The sequence below is a fragment of the Bubalus bubalis genome, chromosome 23 (assembly GCF_019923935.1).
Source record: "Bubalus bubalis isolate 160015118507 breed Murrah chromosome 23, NDDB_SH_1, whole genome shotgun sequence".
In the NCBI taxonomy this organism is placed as follows: domain Eukaryota; kingdom Metazoa; phylum Chordata; class Mammalia; order Artiodactyla; family Bovidae; genus Bubalus; species Bubalus bubalis.
In genome coordinates this window covers 8,406,165-8,425,260 of record NC_059179.1, presented here as the reverse complement: position 1 = coordinate 8,425,260, position 19,096 = coordinate 8,406,165, and the positions used below count along the sequence as shown (strand labels likewise).

The window sequence follows — 19,096 nt, the reverse complement described above, 5'->3', positions numbered from 1 at the left end:
GATGCTATCATGAAGTGAAGAAAAGGGGCAGGTAGCATCTTAAGCGGGAGAAGGCGATGGCACCCCACTCCAGTACTCTTGCCTGGAAAATCCCATGGACGGAGGAGCCTGGTGGGCTGCAGTCCATGGGGTAGCTAAGAGTCAGACACGACTGAGCGACTTCACTTTCACTTTTCACTTTCATGCATTGGAGGAGGAAATGGCAACCCACTCCAGTGTTCTTGCCTGGAGAATCCCAGGGACGGTGGGGCCTGGTGGGCTGCCGTCTATGGGGTCGCACAGAGTCAGACACGACTGAAGCGACTTAGCAGCAGCAGCAGCAGCAGCAGCATCTTAAGCTCTTCTCTGAAAAGTATGCTGTAACTCTGTTTTGCGAGAATCCTGGAAAAACTGTCCCTGGGAGAGGAGGCTTCAGATGCCCATTTTTTTCTGGAGTCATGTGTTCTTTATGATACTCAGCACAAATTAACCTCCTAGGGTTTTTTTTTTTTTTTTTTTTTTTAAGAAGATATGTGTCTTTCATGATGCAAAAGTCCTTAAGAAGATCACTGTGACCCATGCAATAAGTTGTTTTTCATGGAACACTGCAAGTTGATTCTGACCACTCTCCATCTCCTAGTTCTCATCGTATATGCATACCTCTGTTTACTGTCTGCCTTTGGGTGGGTCCTCCCATCTTTCTTCTGTTCTTTTACACTGCCAAAGAATTTTGAAACTCAAAGAGGGCCTTGTAATCAGGGAGCAGCATTTTATAGATGTCAGAACTACTTGAGAGGAGACACTTTAATCAAGGTCAGACAGCACTGAGCGAAAGAGCTGAAGGGACAGTCTCTTGATTGTACCCTGCCGCTTCTTGAACATCAAAACAAATATGGGAAATTTTAGTTTTTCTTACAACACTCAGTTCCAGCCTCTCCCTTCCATAGAGCCATTTCTGTGTTGCAAGGGCGCTGATTTGAATCCAGGCTACACTGCCTACTTGCTTTATGATCATGGGCAAGTTCTTTTATCTCCATTGTCTCAGTGACCTAAGTGGTAAAATGGGGGAAATAATAGCTCCTAGAGTTGTTAAGAATAAGTTAATATTCATGAGGGACTTAGAGTAGTTCCAAGCCGTAGTAAGGGCTCAATAGGCAATAGCTGCCATTATTATAAATGTCTGTGTCAATCACTCTTTCTCTCTTAGTTTGTAGTTTTCATGAATACCACCCAGGTAGCACTTACTTATTTTTTAGCTCTTTTATTTAGAATGTTGGTTTATTCCAGTTTCTTATTGGCAGGGCAGGGACTATTTTCTCTACTTTTTCTTTATACCTCCATAAGGCTTGATAAAATGTTTGAGGCAAAATCGAAATTCTGTTAAAACTCTTTTTTCTTGCTGGTTGATATTAAGGTAAATTGATTTCTAATAGTTGCAACTCTGGCCAGTTTTTAGTTGTTCTCAAAGAAAATGGTGAATAAAATGTGGGAGCAATACAGCATAGTGATGTTCTGTGTTGGAAAGAAAAAAAGACCGCTGCACACTTACAACATTTATGAATATGTGTTTAGGGTGGATTTGGGAGTAGTGGGTAAGAGAAAGAATATTTTGCATTACTACCAGGGCCACTATGTAAGATGCTGCTGGATACTTTGAAACCATATCACTATTGGTACCATGGTCATATGAATAGTAATTACTCTTAGCCCTGAATTCTAGACAACATTTTACTAAGACTCCTTTTTGTTGTTTAGATCCTAAGTTGTGCTGAACTCTTGTAACCCCATGGACTGTAGCCCCCAGGCTTCTCTGTCCATTGGATTCTCTGGGCAAGAATACTGGAATGGGTTGCCATTTCCTTCTCCAGGGGATCTTCCAGACCCAGGGATTGAACCCATGTCTTCTGCATTGGCTGGCAGGCAATTCTTTTACGACTGAGTCACCAGGGAAGCCTGCGAAGACTCATTTTTAATGCATGTTCTTGGCTACATATTAGAATTGCTTGGTAACCTTTGTTTTTAATTGAGACATAACTGATATTTAACACTGTATTAGTTTTAGGTATACAACAGTATGGTTTTATATGTGTATATGTTATGAAATGATTCCAGGTCTAGTTCACAGTTGACCCTTGAAACACATGGGTTTGAACTATATAGATCTACTTACACACAGATTTTTTCAATAACTGTATTGGAAAAATTTTTTGAAATTTCTGACAATTTGAAAAAGCTTACTAATGAACCATATAGCTTAGAAATGTTGAAACAATTAAGAAAAAACTATGTCATGGATTCATTAAATATATGTAGGTATACATATAGCATACAGTTATATGTTAATCTACTGTTTATGCTATCAGTAAGGCTTCTAGTCGACAGTAGGCTATTAGTAATTAAACTTAATGGGAGCAAAAGTTTAATGTGGGTTTTCCACTGTCTTGGGTTGGGGGGAGGGGGCCAGCACCCTTAATTGCTGTTTTTCTTTCAAGGGCCAGTTGTATATCCATCACCACACATAGTGTCCATTTTATCTCTTGTGATGAGACTGGGTTTTTGTCTTCAGTCTCTCTGCAAAAATCTATGTTTTTATTAGGAACAAAAAAAGATATGTAGGTGAGAAAGATAGAGGGAAGTGAATTAAAGAAACAACATTTGTAGATAGAAATATAGATATTTTAGCCATTTTGCCTTAAGGTGCTAAAGAAATTCCTACCAGTATATAGGGTGATAGGGAATGTAACTTCTACTGTGTTGCCCATGGAGCTCACCCTTACTTTCTTTTAATATTAAGACTATAAAACTTGTACTTACAAACAGTAAATGCAGAGGTTGCATAATAAACTCTTGGGTCATAGTTTGTTTATTCATTCAACAAATATTTATTGAATGCCTATTATATACAAAGGACTTCCCTGGTGGCTCAGATAATAAAGCGTCTGTCTACAATGAGGGAGTCCTGGGTTCAATCCCTGGGTCGGGAAGATCCCCTGGAGAAGGAAATGGCAATCTACTCCAGTACTATTGCCTGGAAAATTCCATGGACAGAGGAGCCTGGTAGGCTACAGTCCATGGGGTCGCAAAGAGTTGGACACGACTGAGCGATTTCACTTTCTCTTTCTATTATATACAATGCCCCATTTGAAGACATAGCCTAAACCAGATTGTTTTTCTGCACATCTGAAATTAAATACAGTATTATGGATGTAGAATAGGAATTAAAAGGATAATGAGACCAATGTATTAACAGTAAATGGATATGTATTGAGAGCCTTTGTGTTGGACACTATGCTTTGTGTTGCATATTTATTTATTAGCTCATGTCATGCATACAACTTTGTAAGGGTAGCTTATTTTGCCCATTATAAAGATGAGGAAACCAAGGATTGAAGCTGTAGAATTACTTACTTAAGGTTACACAAATAATAGGTAAAATCAGGATTTTAGCCCAGATCCTCTGATTTTATTGTTGTTGTTGTTCAGTGACTTTTTACACACAGATATGGGAAATGTGTAGTCAAAGAAGTTGGCTATATTTGTGGGTCTGTGTGTATATAAGTCACTAAATATTTGACTTTTTTATCTTGGTCTATACATCTAGCCTGTGCTTCCCAGGTGGTGCAGTGGTAAAGAATCCCCTTGCCAATGCGGGAGATGCTGGTTTGATTCCTGGGTTGGGAAGACCCCTGGAGAAGGAAATGGCAAGCCACTCCAATATTCTTGCCTGGGAAATCCCAGGGACAGAGGAGCCTGGCGGGCTACAGTCCATGGGGCCGGAAGAGTCAGACACGACTTAGCGACCAAGCCACCACCACGAAACACTTGAGCTGATATACCATGATACTGTATTCAGGTCATACCTAAAGTCTATTTTCATCTTTTGTGTTTTTATTTAACTTTTCTTTTATTAATAACTTTACAATTAATTGACCAGCTACTTGGCAACCCAGTTAACTAAACTTAAGAATTTAGTAAGAAAATAAGAGAACATAAGATGCAGTACTTAAATACCTGAAGCCTGTCTTCAGATGATGGATCGTAACAGTTATTTCATTGAGGTCTATAATTGGATAAGTTGCAAAAATGAGTGAAGCAGCATTTGGAGAAAAATCTAGACAACAGTAAATGCCTGTGAGCAAATGGTTCAATAGAAAGAGATGAACAAGGTAGATGGATACTAATGGGAGTCACCGTGCAAATAAAATACAGAATAAGTGTGAAGAGTCAGCTCATGGGTCCAGTAAGTAAAATGGCAATAGTAGATGGCAGGAAGATATTCTAAAAAAAAAAAGAGGAACTTCAGTAACTGGATGTACTAGGTTATTCCATTGTGTGAAATGCTGGACAATTATGGGAATACCGAGGAGTTCTCTTTCTCCGTCCTCACTTTCCTTTGTTTTGACATTAATACTTCCATTTAATATAGGGGGGTAAACTCTGTGTTTTATGGCTCTGTAGAATCATGGAGTTGAGTTTGAACTGAACTTTGCCACTGATGGGGCAGTATAGACATATTATTTAAACCTTTTGGACCTCCATATCTGTGTAAAATGGAGGTGAAAATTTTTCCCATGTTGCTGTTATGTTAATGTGACAGGAAGAAATGAAACACAGGATGTAATATATCTATTGTTGATGCCAGGCACATAAAGGATGGACAGTAATGAGAGGTGATTACAATTATTATACTCAAGTTGTTAAGCTAACTTATTGACTTTTCAGCCTTCATCTAGTCTCCTTGTTAAAAGGCTTTGGCCAATACTAATGGGGGAGGGGCTGGAAAGTAATAGGTCAAAGTGTTGTATTTTGATGAATTTCTCTTAAGATTTATTTATCCATTTGGACTCATTGAGTCTCTGGACTACCCAAATTATTGAAATATTTGGGTAGAAAGAAATAAAAGTAGAAAAAAGAAAGAAAGAAAGTGAAGTTGCTCAGTCATATCCAACTCTTTGTGACCCCATGGATTGTAGCCTGCCAGGATCCTTCATTCATGGGATTTTCCAGGCAAGAATACTGGAGCGGCTTGCCATTTCCTTCTCCAGTGGATCTTTCTGACCCAGAGATCAAACCCTGGTCTCCCACATTGTATGCAGACTCTTTACCATCTGAGCAGCCACGGTATCCTGAAATATCAGTAGTCCTTAAGCTAGATGTTAAGTCTGAGAAATTAAATTGATTCAACCACATGCATTATTGTTCCCTGAGAAATAGTTAACATGGTAGAGCTAAGATGACTTTTATTTGAATCTCTTATTTTCTGCTCACTGCCTGCTCATTTTCGGAGCCCCTGGATAAGTTATGTAATTTCTTTGAGCCTCCCTCCCCATCCCGGAAGATCCCAGAGGAACCAGAGATCAAATTACCAACATCCGTTGGATCATCGAAAAAGCAAGAGAGTCCCAGAAAAATATCTACTTCTGCTTTATTGACTATGCCAAAGCCTTTGACTGTGTGGACCACACAAACTCCGGAAAATTCTGGAAGAGATGGGAATACCAGACCACCTGACCTGCCTCTTGAGAAACTTGTATGCAGGTCAGGAAGCAACAGTTAGAACTGGATATGGAGCAACAGACAGGTTCCAAATCAGGAAAGGAGTATGTCAGGGCCGGTAAGAAGCCTCTTCCTGGCTCGGCCATCATTCTCTTGCAGTGTCCTTCCATGGTGGAAGGAACTAGAAATCTCTGTGGAATCTCCTTTAAAAGGCACTAATCTCATTCATGAGATTTCCACCTGCATGACCTAATCACCCCCAGAGGCCCTACCTCCTGTTACCATCAACTTTATTTATTTGTTTGGTTAACTAATTAGGCTGCATTGGGTCCACTGGGTCTTAGTTGTAGCACATGGGGTCTTTCATTGAGGGACATAGATTCTCTGGTTGTGGCATGCAGGCTCAGTAATTGTGTTGCTTGGACTTAGTTGCTTCATGATGTGTGGAATCTTGCTTGCCAACCAGGGAGTGAACCCATGTCTCTGCATATCAAGGTGGATTCTTAACCACTGGACCACCAGAGAGGTCCCACCATTAACTTTAGAATTTAGAATTTGAGCATATGAATTTTGGAGGGACCCAAACATCCAGACCATAAATGATGTGAATTACTAGAGTGGTGTCTGGCTCATAGTAAGCATTCAAAACATAAGTAGGCAAAGTTTGATAAAATTGTATTTCTCACTTCTCATCTTGTTTCTAACTGTGGGGTTGATAATAGTGATGATGATGATGAAAATAATTTATTGAGACAGACTTAACTATGTAATGCTTTTAAGTGCATTATCTCACTTAATTCTCAAAGAAACCCTGTGTATAGGATAGTATTATTAATCCCTATTTTATAGTTAATAAAACTGAGATTTAGAGGAATAAAGTAATTTGACAAAGTCATGCAAACAGCAGAGCCATTATTAGACTCCAAGAAGAACACAGTGCTTCCACTCAATTTTAGGAAGCATCCATTATATTCCACAGAGAAGGAAATGGCAACCCACTCCAGTATTCTTGCCTGGAGAATCCCATGGACAGAGGAGCCTGGCAGGCTACAGTCCATGGGGTCACAAGAGTCGGACACAACTTAGCAACTAAACTACCACTACCATTATATTCTGCAGGCAGAGTGAGTTACTCCAGCTTACTTACTGAAATCTTAGCTGTACTTTAGTACCATAGAGTGAATAGCCAGATATGAATTTGTGCCTTATATTGAAGAGGACCCTCTTAGGGTTGTTATTTTTGATGCTACTAAAATTCTACTAAATCTTTAGCATCAGATATTAATTTTTAGAATTTCTTTACCTGACTGATGGACCAGTTCTGTGGACTAGAGCCACACACTGAAAACTTTCCATTTCCTCCTAATTCTACATTTAAATACAGCTGACCCTTGAACGACATGGGTTTGAACTGTGTGGATTCACTTACATGCAGATTTTAATAGTAAATACTGCAGTGTGAAATGATCCACAGTGGGTTCAATCTACATATACAGAGGAACCTTGAATTCTGTAGACTGACTATAAATTATACTCAGATTTTCAGCTGTGTGGAGACTTAGCACCCCTAACCCCAAGCGCTGTTCAAGGGTCAACCGTACTATCAAGCCATTGTGCTTCATTGTAAAAACCATTCAGTATATAAATGTTCAGTGTTTCCATATGGGTGATACAGGGCAGAGCTGTTTTATTCCAAAAGTAAAGTATGCATTTCCAGAGCATCAGTTTTATTTGAAATAGAATCTGAAATGTTTCATAAAGGAGGAAGGACTAAAAACCTTTGGAAGTGGCCTTCACCTCTCTACACTCCATTTTTCTTTTCCATTAGAAAGAATGGATTGAAATGGGTATATATGCAAACTTGAAATTCTAGGAACTTCTCTTGCAAAAAAGTTCTGATTCATGTACTGTGACTATTTTGGAATAAGAACTCTCAACAGAAAAAAAATGTAGTCTAGACTTTTATTTAAAAATTCATTCTAAAATATTCTCTAGATTTAATGACCTACTAAAAAAACTTGGAGATGTTGCAGGAGAGTTTAAAGAGTGAGCCTGAGAGGTAAAACAGTCTGATTAGAACCTTCTATATTGTGGTAAAGAGCCTGATAAATATTTTACCTTGTAGAGAGATTTTCATCTTAAAGGCAGTTAATCCTAATTAACTTCTAATTTAATGGATTATCAGTCAATATGATAAAGTGAAATCAAAAATTCTAATGTCTTGCTCCTGTGAAAAGGGAATGCTTGGAAACTGGAGGATTTGGGGAAGTAAAGCCCTGATAACATTACTTAGACAAACCCTTCACATCTGGAAGTCCACTTCTGAAGTCAGTTCATTCAATCACTCAGTCTCATTAATTTAGAAGTATTCCAGTATTTGTTGGAAATATCTGCTTTGTACACAATCCATGGTCAATGGAGAAAACAGACGAGTATACCAATCATTGTAATATAGCTATTTACAGAATAAAGCTAAATGCAGGGTTCTTAGGAAAAGTGTTAGTCGCTCAGTCGTGCCTGACTCTTTGAGACCCATAGACTGTAGCGCGCTAGGCTCCTCTGTCCAGGGAATTCTCCAGGCAAGAATACTGGAGTGGGTCAGTTAAGTTCAGTTCAGTCACTCAGTCATGTCTGACTCTTTGTGACCCTATGAATCACAGCCTCTCTATCCATCACCAACTCCCGGAGTTCACCCAAACTCATGTCCATCGAGTTGTTGATGCCATCCAGCCATCTCATCCTCTGTTGTCCCCTTCTCCTCCTGCCCCCAATCCCTCCTAGCATCAGGGTCTTTTCCAATGAGTCAACTCTTCACATGAGGTGGCCAAAGTATTGGAGTTTCAGCATCAGTCCTTCCAATGAACACTCAGGCCTGGTCTCCTTTAGGATGGACTGGTTGGATCTCAGCCATTCCCTTTTCTATGGGACCTTCCTGACTCAGGGATTGAAACTGGGTCTCCGGTATTGCAGGCAGATTCTTTATCAGATAAGCCACCAGGGAAGCCCCTTAGTGAGGAAAAGGACATCTGAATTAGCTGTCATTTAGCTGGTAAAGATCATGAAATTATTACCAGGAAACTTCATGCTTGAATTAGGTTTTGAAGATTAGTCAGAGTTAGCCTAGACTACTGCTAGTGAGCAATTATTAGTTGAATTGACAGCAGTGTTGGAGATAGAAGTCATGAGTCATTGGAATGCATGGAATTTGTGGAATATGCCTTATGTATAGGGTACTTTTGATCATTATGACTCTGGAGCCACATACATCTGAATCATCTGGAGGTACAGCTTAAATACAATATATACACTTCTGGGTCTCAGTCTACACCCACTGATCAGAATACAGGCTATGGAAAGAGAGCTGGCTTTTTAAATAAGCATTGCATCTCAGTGATTGTTATGTATGATAAAAATTTAAGAACCACTGACATAGATTTTATATTAGAAAGTTATTGAAGGTGAAGAATTAGCAAGGGGCCAGATCATGACAAGATACTGAGAATTTTGCCTTGATTTTAATTGAAGAGTTACTTTATGTGCATTTTGCTAGTGCATTGAAACTGTTGATGGTCTACACGCTTAACTTCAGATACGTTTAGTTTCAGATATGGCTGTGGCAGGAGTCGTGAGTCTTCTGTACAAAATGTTGGATTGCAAATTAGATGTTTAAAAGTTAGAATCACTCTACTTTTGGGTAAATAGCTAACTTCAAAAATTAAACCTCTAACTATTTTTATTCTAGTCTCTAAACCCAGCTTCTCTGGCTGGTCACTAGAGATCTCATGCCAAGGAGAAAGCAGTTAACGATTCTCAAGTTGTGCATTAACTTCAGGTTCTATCCATTTATCTGTCCCTGCTACTACCTACCAATCCTGCCAGCCAGTCTTTGTATTTGTGAGTCTACTCACAGGACGGAACAGGTGGGAAGGAGGATATAAAATGACAACTGTTCTTAAAGGAGGCAAAACCCTCAAGCTTCACCCAGATGGCTCCCAGGACTGATCAGGAGCCCTGCTGTAAACTGTTCAGAATGCAAGCTGATTGCTTTCTGCTTATTCTTGTTAGTTTCAAAATGTGACCTTTACTCTCAATGTACTACTTTAAAATTATTTTTATACACTTCTTACATATATCATCACGACTTTTTCCCACTATGAAAGGAATTGTTTTTTATCCTTTGGTAAGGTGTGAGATTGCATTTAAGAAATCATATCTCAAATTCTACAAATTATAGTGCACTTTTGGGCACACACTAAAAGATTAACGTTTTATATTAATGTTTTGATTATAAAAATATAAACAAATTTCTGTGTCTATATTTTGTGGTTTTGGTCCTCTGTTGAATATTATAAAACCTCTGATTTTTTTTGTTTTGGATAGGAAGGAAATCCAAAGTCCTAGGACTGTCTATCTATAGGTCACATCAAATGGGAAAAGATATTTGTACTTTGATTAAGTATCATTATTTCAGTGGTTTCATGGTGTATCTCAAAACCAGCTCTATTTATGTTTGCCCATTCAGAGGACCCAGAGCCTTCAGCTTAGGGTTTAGAAATTGATGGAAACTTATTTAAGAAACAAGATACTGGTATTTCCAGGTGGTGCAATGGTAAAGAATCTGCCTGCCAATGCAGGAGATGCAAGAGACATGGATTTGATTCCTGGGTTGCAGTAGGAAATGGCAACCCACTCCAGTATTCTTGCCTGGAAAATCCCATGGTAGAGGAGCTTGGTGGGCCACAGTCTATGGGTCGCAAAGAGTCAGACGCAACTGAGCGTGTATGTATACTATATTAATAATAAAAAAGAAAAACCTTAATTCAGGTGGATCCAAATTTGATTCCTGGGCTCATTAGCCACTGATAAGGACATCTTATTCATCAATTGATGCTTCTTTTAGTTATCTTCATGCTGTAATTAAGTATCTTTGAATTGGGCCATTCATCCCTGAGGCACGTTAGTGTTACTTGCATTTGAATTGCCTCCTTAATTCAGTTCAGACATCAGTTTTCAATTTTCCAATTCTTTTGCTGTTTAAATTAAACAAATTAGAGATGAATAATTACTGGCTCTGTTCCTATAGTAACAAGTGTCACATTCTGACAACTGCAGAAATAAGGTTGGTTATTTTGAGCTCTCTTTGTTTACACTCTTCAAAAGCAAAGCTAGGCTATGTGTTTTATTTTCTATTTATTAGTCAATAATTCCTAAATAGGAGATAAAATCAGAGTAACCTGAAAGATAAATTAGGGCTCTAAAAAGGTGGTTTTAAGATTGGCATGTATATTAATTTTAGACCGTGGTGTTTAGATATAGAATTTCTTCTGTAACTTTGAGGCAGGTGTTGTAGGTCTTAAGCTTTTCACTTGAATTAAAAGCGGTGACAGAAACAGGACCATTGGAAGTGTTTATATTACTAAACTTACCGCTAATAGTTATTAAGGACTTAAAGCTTGTGAACACTGTGATAGGAGCTGGGGATCCAAGTTATGTGGAGAAATGCAGTTTCTGTGATGATTGTACATGAGAAGTCTGGATTAGGTGGAGCACATTTTCTGCTTGGACTGCAGCTAGATTCCAACTCAAAACTCGCCAGGGTTTTATTCAAAAATTTCCACTATCTTACCTAAAGATCAAGGGTCAGGGAAGAACAGTGACAATCCTTGCTATTATCGTTGTGCCAAAGTGTGAATTGGAGTATTTTCCTGCCATATCAACAAACACGGATGTCACGGTCATCAGTGATTGTGGCCCTCCAAATGTGATTTCCTGAGCCCTCAGGGCAATCAGGAAGGAGGATACCGGCACAATCGGGCAGTCATCAGGTTGCAGCCACTCCGTGTGATGAGCACTGACGAACTCCAAATGTGGAAAACATAGGATGCTGTCCCCAGATAGCTGAGATGCACATGAAAGGAATGATTTCAGTAAACCCAGACTCTTGCATCTTCCCATACGTGGAAAGTGCTAAATTCCTCAGCTTGAAACATCTGGTTTTCTCTGCTGCTAAGTTGCTTCAGTCGTGTCCAACTCTGTGTGACCCCATAGATGGCAGCCCACCAGGCTCCGCCGTCCCTAGGATTCTCCAGGCAAGAACACTGGACTGGGTTGCCATTTCCTTCTCCAATGCATGAAAGTGAAAAGTAAGGGAAGTCGCTCAGTTGTGTCCAACTCTTCACAACCCCATGGACTGCAGCCTACCAGGCTCCTCCATCCATGGGATTTTCTAGGCAAAAGTACTGGAGTGGGTTCTCCGCTGGTTTTCTCTACTGAACAGTAATCTTTTGATGTCCTACCTGCCTTTGTTGCAAAACTTCTGTATAACCTGGCTCCTCCCCTAGTCTTATTGGAGCAATTTTTTCAGGGTTCCTTGAGATGCTGTCTCCCAGTCTTGAAGTCCTAAAAATTCCCACTGAATAAAACAGAACTCTCAACTTTTAGGTTGTGACTGATTTTTAAGTTGTCAAAAGGAAAGACAATAAATTGACCTGTGATAGGGTAAGATTGGCATTTAGCACTGTTGTCTTTGCAGGAGGTTAAGATTCATTCTTAATCTCAAAAGGAAGTTAGTTGTGTCACTCATTGAAAATTGATGTGTGTTGGGTAGGGGAAGGGCAGGAGAGAAAGAAATTTATGTGTGTGAAGGCTTATATAAAATGTATTTATGTTTTATATACTTTTTCAAATAATATGCACATACACAGTCAATCTTGCAATAACACGACATATGCATTTCTAAAAATCACCACATTATGTAAATTTCACAAAAACAACCACAGGCCTTGTGGGAAAAATGGAGTTAGAGACACAACACTCAAATACTTTGTCTCTGACACATACAAAGAAGACAGGAACCTAGTAAAAATGATAGCACACTTTTACACATGGTAATGGATAAGGAAATACATAAATACTATAATAAATATGGTACTTTACCTTGAAAAAGACCTGAAGTTTGCTAGTGGGAGTGAGTGTCAGAAGGATTGCAGCTTGTGAGTTTTTGCAAAATGAAAGAATGAAGATAATCTGAAATTGGACAGAAAATTTTAACTCTTGATGTCAATAGGTATGAGTCATAACACACTGAAGTTGCTGGTAAATATTTGAAGTGTGTGCATGTGTGTGTTTGTTGTGTTCTTTCATAGCTCAATTCAACTGGGTGCAGTATTCTATAGATGAAATTGTGCAGAAGAAAATGTAAAATTTGATTTATGCTTGAATTGTTTCATAATACATGAATACATGAATTCTACTGAAATAAATTTGTGTTTCATAATAAGCATGATATATGTGGAAGTCATATCTCTATTTTCTCTCAAAGTATCCGACCTTTATCTTTATTTTGGTACTTACATTCTGATTATAATTGAATTGTTTATACATATCATTTCCTCAATTAGTTGGCAAACTCTGGGGGGGGAAAGGGTATCTCTGATGTAGCTTTGATTTCTATAGTATCTAGTGAGGTTACTTGGGCTTCCCAGGTGGCACGAGTGGTTAGGAACCCACCTGCCAATATAGGAGTTAAAGTGAAAATGAAGTTGCTCAGTCATGTCTGACTCTTTGCGACTCCATGGACTATAGCCTACCAGGCTTTTCCATCCATGGGATTTTCCAGGCAAGAATACTGGAGTGGGTTTCCATTTCCTTCTCCAGGGGCTCTTCTTGACCCAGGGATTGAACCTGGCTCTCCCACATTGTAGGAGATGAGGGTTCAATTCCTGGATTGGAAAGATCCCTTGGAGGAGGCCACAGCAACCTACTCGAGTATTCTTGCCTGGAGAATCCCATGGACAGAGGAATCTGGCAGGCTATGGTCCGTGGGGTCACAAAGAGTTGGACATGACTGAAGCAACTTAGCACGCACACACACACAGGCTTACTTACTCCTGAAATATCATTATAAATACTTGTTGAATGAATAGTGGGAACTCTATGAGATTGAGGCATAGATGAGTAGATTTCAGGAAGGCATTAAAGGAGAGTTTCAAAAAAGAGATAAAATATCTGGTGGTACATTCTGGGTAGTTGTGTTCATTATAAAGTTGTAGTGAATCTACAGGACTGAGATGCAGGTGTGAAGAAATACACTCAGTGTGCATACTCAGGACACACTGTTAAGTGGCTGTTTGCGTGTGGTCTACTTTTTGATTGCAATGAAATAATGGGCTCTTTGACAGAAGACAGTGAATGACACCAGAGCAGCTTAAACAGCAGGTTTAGGAGGTAAAAATGCTATAGCATCCTCTTGGACAAACATTGGATTTTAAGTTGGTTTCCATGAAGCCCAGGATGCTTCCTAGAATCTTCTCAAAGCTGTTGTGAAGGTGGAAGATGAAGATATGAGTTTTTAGCACCTTTGCCTTTATTTCAAATTTAGATTATTTTGTGTCTCAAAACTATGGTTCCCTGGACAGCAGAGAAGTGTTTGCAAGTCATTGGCTGTAGCTTTGGGTAAGATAGAATAATGGGGATGGTGTATTTTTGTGTTAACTGTGTGCAGATGAGCTCCTGGCTTTCTTAATCTCAAGTAGAATCCTCTTATCTTCCCCCTTTCTTCTCTGCATAACAATAGAACTCCTGCAGTAGAAGGAGGCCTCTCCAGTGTATAACTTGGAGGAACTGCACAGACTTGATGGGATTTTTTTAAGGGAAGATATTTGGGCTGCATCAAATAAAACCCATAAAACTTTAGGCAAGCTCTTCCATTCAAATAGACATGCAGTCAAATTCCCAGTCTTAGGTCTAAAGACTTATAGCTGTTTTCCCATAAATGGGTATAAATTAGTGTAAAATGTTCAAAGCACAAATAGGAGAATATTCTATCTCAAAGACAGTGCTCATTTACAAGAGCCGTGATTTTCTGTACAACTGACAAAGCATCTATAAAAATTGCATTGAGTATTGATGGAAGAGAACTACATAAAATATACTCGGCTCGGTAATTTAGTGGCTGATAATCCAGTTTATACGTAATTTAGACCTTTAATTTTTCTTATGTTGTCAGTTTTTTTGTCATTTCCTATACCAGCTATTTGACAGGAATATTCAGGGTAAAAGTTCGTGAGCTCTCAGTCAGTCAATTTTGTAAACAGTTACAGTTTCATTTCAAAGTTTGATAGAAGAGGTTGTTGAAACCCCTAAGTAGGATTTAGAGTCATCTGTAGATTTCCTTAATCCATTATCTTTCTCTAGTAACTTGCCATCAAAAAAAAAGAATTATTATTCCATTAGCCCTTCTGAAAATACAATTCAAATTATTTGCCCTGAAGTAGGAATAGCATTATCTTTGATAAAGAGCACTAGTAAAGATCAGAGGTGCAAAAGGATGATGGAAATAAAATGTCGGAGCATCTTTTCTTTTTTAATTTTTCTTGGTTAAAATTTCAAATGGATGAATTACACATGAAACAGTTTCCCATATGAACCAGCTAATGAATAGCTGTACATATCATCAGTCTGAAAATTCAGGAAGTAAAATATCAGTCTAGTTTTGCTGAATTAATGCACTCAACAGTTAGGATTTTCAGTAGAGGTAAAACAACAAGGAATGGTTCTTGTGTTCCTATGCTCACTGCCCTCAGATAAACCTTGTGCCCTTTTGAATACTGGTATCCTCTAGCATTGCTCTTGTAACACACCATCCATTAATAAAGTACTTAATAAGCATTTCTTCACAGTCCAACTCTCACATCCATACATGACCACTGGAAAAACCATAGCCTTGACTAGACGGACCTTTGTTGGCAAAGTAATGTCTCTGCTTTTCAATATGCTATCTAGGTTGGTCATAACTTTTCTTCCAAGGAGTAAGCGTCTTTTAATTTCATGGCTGCAGTCACCATCTGAAGTGATTTTGGAGCCCAAAAAAATAAAATCTGACACTGTTTCCACTGTTTCCCCATCTATTTCCCATGAAGTGATGGGAGCTGAGTGCCGAAGAATTGATGCTTTTGAACTCTGGTGTTGGAGAAGACTCTTGGAGAGTCCCTTGGACTGCAAGGAGATCCAACCAGTCCATTCTGAAGGAGATCAGCCCTGGGATTTCTTTGGAAGGAATGATGCTAAAGCTGAAACTCCAGTACTTTGGCCACCTCATGCGAAGAGTTGACTCATTGGAAAAGACTCTGATGCTGGGAGGGATTGGGGGCAGGAGGAGAAGGGGACGACAGAGGATGAGATGGCTGGATGGTATCACCGACTCAATGGACGTGAGTCTGAGTGAACTCCAGGAGTTGGTGATGGACAGGGAGACCTGGTGTGCTGCGATTCATGGGGTCGCACAGAGTCGGACACGACTGAGCGACTGAACTGAACTGAACTAATAAGCATTTATGTTCTAGGTATTGTCTTAAGTACCAGGGTTATATGCAAATTCGGATTCAGACCTTAACTTTGAAGAGTTTAGAGTTTGGAAAAGGAGGCAAGTGTGTAAGTGTGGCAAATTTCTTCCTTTTGCCCCTGCAGATCTGTTCTCTACCCTAACCTACCACTTTATCTGCCCCAGCATAATGGCTTGCTTGGATGACTGCAAAGGTTCCCTGGTCCTCTCCTTTTTAGGAAAATCGGTTTATTTCGGGGCACCCCAGCAGCAGATGAGAGGGAGAGGAGAGTGAGATTAATTATTCCTTCTCCCTGTGAAACTCCTGGTATTGGCCGTGTTCCTCTACTGAATGTCACTGCTCCTCTAAAGATACCCTCATCTGTTGACTCTGTCCTTCCAGATGTGGCAATCATCCCTTCCCTTTGACTCTTTAGGCTAGAGATGGTGACAATTTCTCTGCTACTCTTTCTGGGTATAGTGCTAATCCTTGTGGCTGGTCTCCATTCTGCCCACACCTCTGATAATAAATAAATGTCCCTCAAAATGATTCTACTGCAAGAAGGCTGGTTCCTCTTAGGACTCTGATACAGTAAATATTGCTTATTCGATTAGATGAGTCATTGAGGGGAAAGACATTTTCCTCTACTCTTCTAGGTTCTCGTAGCTGGTCTAAGAAATGACATGAGACAGATTAACAGGTAAAAATCAGACAAAAGTGCAGTAACATGTAAACTGTGTACATGGCAGAGACCCAGGGGAACTGAGTAACTCACCCAAATGGCCGAAGTTGTTGTTCAGTCACTCAGTCACGTTGGCCTCTTTGTGACTCCATGGCCTGCAGCACCCCAGGCTTCCCTGTTCTTCACTCTCTCCAAGGAGTTTGCTCAAATTCATGTTCATTGAGTTGGTGATGCTATCTATCTCATCCTCTGCTGCCCCCTTCTCCTTTTGCCTTCAGTTTTTCCCAGCATCAGGATCTTTTCCAATGACTGTTCGCTTCAGGTGGCCAAAGTTCTAGAGCTTCGGCTTCAAGGACAGTCCTTCCATTGAATATTCAAGGTTGATTTCCTTTTGGATGGACTGGTTTGATATCCCCAATCCCCACCCTAAATACCACCTTCAATTAAGGACAAAAGAGGATGTAGAGGGTTGTGGTTTAGGATTGCAAAGGAGAGGAAAGCAATTCACATGGAGATGGAAAGGCAAATGTTTGAAAAACAAATGTTTGAGACAATGGGAGACAGAGTTGTGGACTCTGATTTAGGTCTTGCTGAGCTTCCCCCACATACCAAGCCTGTATTCTTTGCAGATGTCTCTGGTGGTCACTCTGTTTCAGGAACAGACTCTTTGTCTAAGTTCTTTAGGCAGCTATGAAGGAGATTAAAAAGAAAGATTTCCAGAGTCTTCTGTTTATGAAAAATAATCAGCCTAAATTAATCTTAGTACCAAAAAACACAATTTGGGATGACAGATTTTGCTCTACAGTGTCAAGTAAGAGAAAGACTATAGTGAGTGCTAAGGGTGTACAAGGAGAGAAAGACCACTTCTTCTAAACAGTAGCTATCAAGACACACAGCTTAAAATGATGGTCTGTGCACTAAAATTTGAAAGATTAGACTTATTAGGAAAAATATGGGAAAAGAAATATCAAGTTGTGGGCAGGGGAACCACTTGCCAATATCACAGTGGTTGAAAATTCAATGGCCAGTTCTGGGATCTGTTAGGTACATGTGATTGGACTGTACTGTGTATGAAAGGGAAAGTGATGGATACAAAGACGACAAATGCAAAGCTAGTGTGTATCTTATCTACCATTAACCAGGTATCTAGAGCAAACATGGTGCTCAATAAAGAATTTGTTGAGAAAATAAAATCAATAAATAGAGAGGTGAGCAGGAGTGTGATCACGAACGATCTTGAATGCTAAGGATTTTGTACCTCACAGTGAAGATGATGGAGAAGTAAAGATTTTGAGAAGGGGACTGATGTATTTTCAAAAGTTAATTATATCCTTCCTTTTAAATATCAGTACACTTATTATGGGGAAACAGTGGAAGCAGTGTCAGACTTTATTTTTCTGGGCTCCAAAATCACTGCAGATGGTGACTGCAGCCATGAAATTAAAAGACGCTTACTCCTTGGAAGGAAAGTTATGACCAACCTAGATAGCATATTCTAAAGCAGAGACATTACTTTGCCAACAAAGGTTCATCTAGTCAAGGCTACGGTTTTTCCAGTAGTCATGTATGGATGTGAGAGTTGGACTGTGAAGAAGGCTGAGCGCTGAAGAATTGATGCTTTTGAACTGTGGTGTTGGAGAAGACTCTTGAGAGTCCCTTGGACTGCAAGGAGATCCAACCAGTCCATTCTGAAGGAGATCAGCCCTGGGATTTCTTTGGAAGGAATGATGCTAAAGCTGAAACTCCAGTACTTTGGCCACCTCATGCGAAGAGTTGACTCATTGGAAAAGACTCTGATGTTGGGAGGGGTTGGGGGCAGAAGGAGAAGGGGACGACAGAGGATGAGATGGCTGGATGGCATCACTGACTCGATGGACATGAGTCTGAGTGAACTCCGGGAGTTGGTGATGGACAGGGAGGCCTGGCGTGCTGCGGTTCATGGGTTCACAAAGAGTCGGACACGACTGAGCGACTGAACTGAACTGAACACTTATTATTTCCTTTACTAGACTGTACCCATCTTGAGAGCAGGAAACAAGTCCTACTCAACTACACACTCCTGGTGTCTCCTAGTAGAACTTCCACATTGATGGCTTTCAAAATACACTTGATGAATTACTCCAAGCATGAATTACATGGCTATAGTTTCCATGGCATGTGCATTTTACTTTAGCCTTTAAAAAAAAATAGAACTCTTAAAATGAAACCATATTGATTTTATCCCAAATATTGACTTAATCATCATACAATTGAAAACAAAATACAGTGCAACTGATGAGTTTAATATGCTGCCTACTGAAGTGTTACTTGTTTGTTTATTACTCATTGATCCAAAGAAGACCTCAACTTGGAAGATGATTAACTACAGATAAGAGGCTCTCTTGGAATTTGTAAGGAAAGATTTGGGTTTCTTCTGCAAATATTTATCACCATAATCAGTAGCTTGATGGGTTTGCTAGTAGACCTTCTGTCCTTTAGAATGAATATGATCACTTTCCTCAGAAATCATCCTCAATGTTTTTATAAATCTTCATCTAAAATTTCTAAGAGTGACAAACTGTTCAGTTTTCCATGAGTGTGAATTAATTCCTAGTTGATCTATTAGTGTAGACTTGCT

At 39.5% G+C, this 19,096-nt stretch overlaps 1 protein-coding gene across 3 annotated transcripts in view; it reads left to right on the top strand.

Moving 5' to 3' along the window:
• PRKG1 (protein kinase cGMP-dependent 1) overlaps positions 1–19,096 on the top strand; it is a 1,428,274-nt gene that overhangs the window by 235,750 nt on the left and 1,173,428 nt on the right. The window lies entirely within an intron of this gene.